The sequence below is a fragment of the Chrysochloris asiatica genome, unplaced genomic scaffold (genome assembly GCF_000296735.1).
Source record: "Chrysochloris asiatica unplaced genomic scaffold, ChrAsi1.0 scaffold00033, whole genome shotgun sequence".
NCBI classification, from domain to species: domain Eukaryota; kingdom Metazoa; phylum Chordata; class Mammalia; order Afrosoricida; family Chrysochloridae; genus Chrysochloris; species Chrysochloris asiatica.
In genome coordinates, this window is record NW_006408551.1 from 20,516,486 (window position 1) to 20,523,120 (window position 6,635).

Here is a 6,635-nt window from a genome sequence, read left to right on the forward strand (position 1 = left end):
TTTCACTAAATAAAAATGAAATGTAGCAATCTGATTATACAAATGCAAATATTCCTGCTAGAATATTGTTTAGGAATTAAATGAAATTGTATTGGTTGAAAATGACCTACTCATTCAAGAAAAATTTACTACTAAGTGCCTATAGGTGGTGGTTGTGTTCTGACTTACTGTGACCTGTATAGTATATCCAAGGAGCTCTGGTAGCGTAGCGGTTACGAATTGGGCTGTGAACCTTAAGGTCAGCAATTTGAAACTACCAGCCGTTCCACGGGAGAAAGATGAGGCTTTCTCGGAAAGCCTCAGAAACCCTGTATAGGATCGATATGTGTTGGAATCGACTCCACGGCACATAACCACCATATTTCCAAGGCTGTAAATCTTAATGGGAGCAGCTGGTAGATTTGAACTGCTGACCTTGCAGCCCAACACATAACCCACTATGCTAACAGGACTCCTTATGCATATAGGTGATGGTGGTATGCCATGGAGTTGATTACAACTCATAGGGAATTCTATATAGGGTTTCTGGGGCTGTAAATCTTTGTTGTTGTTGTTGTCAGGTGCCATCGAGTCGGAACCGACTCATAGCGACTCCATGCACAGCAGAACGAAACAATGTTCGATCCTGGGCCAACCTCACCACCGCTGCCACCCCCGAGTCCATCAATGATGCCACCTGGCCGATCCATCTCGTTGGAGGTCTTCCTCTTTTTCTCTGACCCTCCACCCTACCCAGCATGACATCCTTCTCCAACGATTGTTTCCTCCGGACTACATGTCCAAAGTAGGAGAGACGAAGCTTAGCCATCCTGGCCTCCAAGGAGCACTCTGGCTGCACCTCTTCCAAAACAGATCTATTGGTTCTTTTGGCAGTCCATGGCACCCTCAGTATTCTCCTCCAACACCACAACTCAAAGGCATCAATTCTTCTACGATCCTCTTTATTCACTGTCCAGCTTTCGCATCCATATGAGGCTATTGAAAACACAATGGCCTGGGTCAGGCGCACCCTAGTCCTCAAGCTGACATCTCTGCTCTTCAATACTTTAAAAAGTTCCTGTGCAGCAGATTTGCCCAGTGCAATACGTCGTCTGATCTCTTGACTGCTACTTCCGCGAGTGTTGATAGTTGATCCAAGAAGAATGAAGTCCTTGACAACTTCAATCCTTTCTCCATTGATAAGAATGTTGTTTATTGGTCCAGTGGTGAGGATTTTTGTTTTCTTGACATTGAGATGCAATCCATATCGAAGGCTGTGCTCTTTAATCTTCATTTTTACGGGAGCAGAAATCCTCATCTTTCTCCTACTGAGAGGCTGGTTGATCCAAACAGCTGACCTTTGGGTTACCAGCCACTGCATAACCCACTGTGTTCCCAGGGCTCCTTGTGCCTATAAATAGAGGTGAATAAAACAGATACACTTCCTGATTTCTTGAAGTTAAATAAAATAGCAACATTAAATGTTTACTATGTGTTGTGCACTATAAAGGAGCCCTGATGGCCCTGTAGGACAAGCACTGGACTGCTAACCACAAAGTGGACAGTTCAGACCTAACAGCCAGTCCTTGGGAAAAATAGGAGGGTTTCTGCTCCTGTAATGATTTGTTGTTGTTGTTGTTAGGTGCCATCAAGTTGGTACCGACTCATAGCGACCTAATGCACAGCAGAACAAAACACTGCCTGATCCTGGGCCAACCTCACTATTGTTGCCACGCTTGAGCCCATTGATGCTGCTACAGCCTCAAAAATTCTAAGCAGGGTCTCGATGAGTCAGAACTGACTAAATGGCCCTGGGTTTGATTTTTTTGTTTTGGTGCATTATAATGTTAGGTGTGGCGCTGTGGGATAAAGCACCAGACTGCTAACTGCAAGGTTGGCGGTTCAAATTCCCCAACTACTCCTTGGAAACCCTATACAAGGTTGCTATGAGTTGGTCCTGAGTTGATGGTACTTAACAACAACACCAAAGAGGTAATTTGTCCAGGGTCCCATAGCTAGTAAGTGGGGGAACCAGGCTGCAGCCTAGGGAGTCTTGGTCTATGCCATCTCTCAACTGTTGCATAAATATTATCTTAATTAATGGACTCTTGGTATGGCGCTGTAGGATCAATACTAGACTGGGCACCACAAGATCAGCAGTTCACATCCACCAGCTCCTCCTCGGAAGCCCTATGCAGGGTCGCCACGAGCTGGAACCAACTCGACAACACTTAAACAACAGTACAAATTATTATCTCAATTTTATACGAGAAACTGAAGTATAGACAGTGAACAACACCAAAAGTGACCTCAGAGCCCACTATACCCCGCACTGTTTAACTGGGAAGACAGACAATGAAACAAGTGCCCAACAGGTTGCACATTTTAACTCTAACCCCACTTAACCTCAGAATAAAGCATTTCTCTTCAAATCAGAGTATCTAGCTTTGAAAAAATTAAAAGTCATTTCTGAGAATAGCTTCCTGATATTATCATCACAACCACATCCTTTCCTAGAATTATATCAGTGGCTTCTTGAGTCCTTCCATTAACTTTTGTCCTGAACATGAAAGTTCAAATAACATTCAAGAATTTTCAGCACAGAACTGCATACTCTGCAATCTTTTTTTTTTTTTTTTTTCCCCTCCCCTGACTCAAGAACTTCTTGGAAATTTAACATTGTAAACATTTAAACCAAGCATGATGTCCTTCTCCAGAGACTGACTCCTCCTCATAATATATATACAAAATTTGAGAGATGGAGTCTGGTCATCTTGGCTTCTAAGGAGCATTCAGGTTGTATTTATTTCTTCCAACACAGATTTGTTTGTTCTTCTGGCAGGCCCTGGTACCTTTAATATTTTTCTCAAACACCAAACAAAAATGCATCAATTCTTCTACAGTCTTCTTTATTCATTGTCCACCTTTCACATGCATGTGAGGCAATTAAAAATACTGTGGCTTGGGTAAGGTGCCCTTTAGACCTCAAACTGACATCTTTGCTCTTGAACACTTTAAGGAGGTCTTATGCAGTAGATTTACTTAATGTAATATACATCATTCGACTTAACTGTTGCTTCCTTGAGTGTGATGGTGAATCCAAGAGCAATAAAGTGAATCTTTTCTCCATTTATCAAGATGTTATTTATCAGTCCAGTGGTGAGGATTTTTATTTTCCTTACATTGAGGTGCAACCCATGCGGAAGGCTCTGGTCTTTGACCTTCACCAGTAAGTATTTTAAGTCCTCTTCACTTTCAGCAAGCAAAGTTGTATCACCTGCATATTGCAGGTTGTTAATGAGTCTTCCTCCAATCCTGATGCCACGCTCTTCTTCATATAATCAAGTTTCTCAGATTATTTGCTCAGCATATAGATTGAATAAGTATGGTGAGAGAATACAACCCTGGTGCACATCTTTCCTGACTTTAAACCATTCAATGTCCCCTTGTTCTGTTTGAACGACTGCCTTTTGGTCTATATACGGGTTCCTTATGAGCACAACCAAGTGTTGCTTCACATTACTGATACTTACTTTTCAATATCACATGCAGAACTGGGATTCAAACTCAGGAAGGCTGATGTTCAAGACTGTGCTTGTAGCCTCCAGGCAATGTTCTTTTCTGAACAGAGCTATATTTTAAAATTACACGGTGATGATTGAACATGATGTTATTGTTGTTAAGTGCCGTAGACTCTGTTCTGAATCACAACGATCCTATATAGGGATTCTGAAGCTGTAAATCTCTGCAGGAGCAGAAAGTCTCATCTTTCTCCCACAGAGCTGCTGGTGGGTTCAAACCGCCAACCTTATGGTTCGCATGTCCAGTGTTTATCCTGCAAAGCTACCATGTTCCCCTTGAATGTGATTGTTGTTGTTGTTAGGTACCATAGAGTAGGTACCGACTCATAGTGACCCTATGCACAGCAGAATGAAACACTGCCAGATCCTGGGCCAACCTCATTATTGTTTCCATGCTTGAGTCCATCGATGCTGCCACCTGGCTAATCCATCTCCTTGGGAGTCTTCCTCTTTTTCTCTAACCCTCCACCCTACCAAACATGATATCCTTTTCCAGTGACTGGTCCCTCCTGACAATATGTCTTAACTATGAGAGATGAAGTTTGGCTATCCTGGCCTCCAAGGAGCACTCTGGCTGCACTTCTTCCAACACAGATCTGTTGGTTCTTTTGGAAGCCCATGGCACTTTCAATATTCTCCACCAACACCATATTCTTCTACAGTCTTCTTTATTTACTGTCCAGCTTTCACAGGCATATAAGGTTACTGAAAATACCATGGCTTGGGTCAGGCGCACCTTAGTCCTCAAACTGACATCTTTGCTCTTCAACATTAAAAAGGTCTTGTACAGCAGATTTGCCTAATGCAATAGGTCCTTTGATTCCTTGACTCCTGCTTCCGTGAGTGTTGATAGTTGATCCAAGAAGAATGAAGTCCTTGACAACTTCAATCTTTTCTCCATTGATAAGAATGTTGTTTATTGGTCCAGTGAGGAGGATTTTTGTTTTCTTTACAATGAGATGTAATCCATACCGAAGGCTGTGTTCTTTGATCTTCATCAGTAAATGTTTTAAGTCTTCTTCACTTTCATCAAGCAAGGTTGTATCATCTGCATATCGCAGGTTGTTAATGAGTCTTCCTCCAATCCTGATGCCATGTTTTTCTTCATAGAACCCAGCTTCTCGGATTATTTGCTCAGCATACAGGTTGAATAAGTATGGCGAAAGAATACAACCCTGTTGCACACCTTTCTTAATTTTAAACCACTCAGGGTTCCCATGTTCTGTTCGAACAACTGCCTCTTGGTCCAGGTACAGATTCCTCATGAGCATAATTGAACGTGATAAACATAATTAATTGAAATGTGCATGTTAAGAATGTTGAAATGACTAATCTTTTGATATATATTTACCGTAAAAAAAAAAAAAAAAAAACCCGGATATTGATATTCAATTTATGAATCATTGATATTTACTATACTTTTGGTTTGTGTCCCCATTTTTGCAAACCTTATTATTGTGAATTGAATAGAAGTTTACAGAGCAGATCATTAGATTTACATTCAACAAATCCTATCCTGCACTTCATCTTGATTGCAATCTCCTCATTGTAACAGCACTTACCGCACTTCCTCTCTGCGTTTCCTCTTTCCATTCCTCCTCCTTTCCCCACCCTTCTGAACTTTGTCCTTGGGTAAAAGCTGCCCTTTTGACCTCTAATAGATGACCATTTTATGGAGTGCATAATTCAGCTCTGGTAGTGCAGGGGATACGAATCGAATTAGGCTGCGAACCTCAAGGTCAGCAGTTCAAAACTACCAGCTGTTCCATGGGAGAAAGATGAGGCTCTCTGCTCCCATAAGGATTTACAGCCTCGGAAACCTTGTACAGGGTCGCTATGAGTCGGAACCAACTCCATGGCACAGAACAACAACAACAACATTGTCCCCCATATACGTATCTATGGAGTCCTGGTGTGGCGTCATAGGATAAAGCACTCAACCACAGACTGTGCAGGCCAGTGCATTGCCCCTCAGCACCACACCACGACTCCTAGCTATTGCTTGGCAGAAAATTGAACAACAGGGGTGCGTACAGCTCCAGACCTAAAGGGTGATCAAGGGCCTCAGTCTCAGGGTTCCACCAGTCTCCATCTAACTAGTAAGCCTGGTCTTTTTTATGATCTTGAGTTTTGTGATTTGTGGCTTAAATTGAGTCTATGACCTGGAGTAAGCTACTTCATCATCCTGCAGTCCCACTTCTTTGGGTAAACAGATCATGAAGTTACAGCAGCATGTTTGCAATATTTTAAGCTCCAAGAAGAAAACTATGCTTCCCAAATAGTTAAAAAAAAAAATCTCATATCTCAACAAACTGTTAATAACCAAAGTAATTTTTGCTTTATTTAAGCTGTGATAGCTTATAGTTGTTTTCAGAATTCTTGTATCTTTTCAATTTGTCGAAAGATATGTAAGCACTGGCCATAACTGGACTGACTAGATTCATCAGACCATAAGTGCAGGCGTAAGGATAACTGCATGGATTGGTTAAGGATGAATACAGTAAAACATTGCCTGAAAGCATCTTATATACACAGCCAACTGGTCCTTAGTTCTTAAATGTATTGACTACTTTAGGTTGGAATATTAATAACTGACCAGTTCTGTCTGGAGCCTGGTCCCTGCTCTGATAAGGAGTGACCATCTGGACAAACAGGCTCGAGGAGAGTTCATTATGCCCTCCTTGAGGTGTTCACTGGGGCATTGTGATGACCTTGTGACATAGTATGGATGTTAGAATTATAGCCCACCTTCCATGGAGTATGTGACTCTCCTTATCAAGAAATAGTATAAAAAGTACTTGTAAGAAAAGTCAAGAAGCATCAAACCAGCCTGTTCTGTGGTTGTTCTGGAGCCGCCATCCTAACAATAATAAAGACTTTTCTCTTTCTTTGTTTATCTGGAATATTTGTTAACTGGCCCTAAGCTTTGGGGTAACAAATTTCACATCTGCCTTATTGGGATTCTTTTTTTTTTTTTTAATTAAATGTTTTTATTTTGCATTGAGTGAAAGTTTACAGGGCACATCATCAGCTTCACATTCAACCATTCATATAGCTTGTTTCATTACATTGATT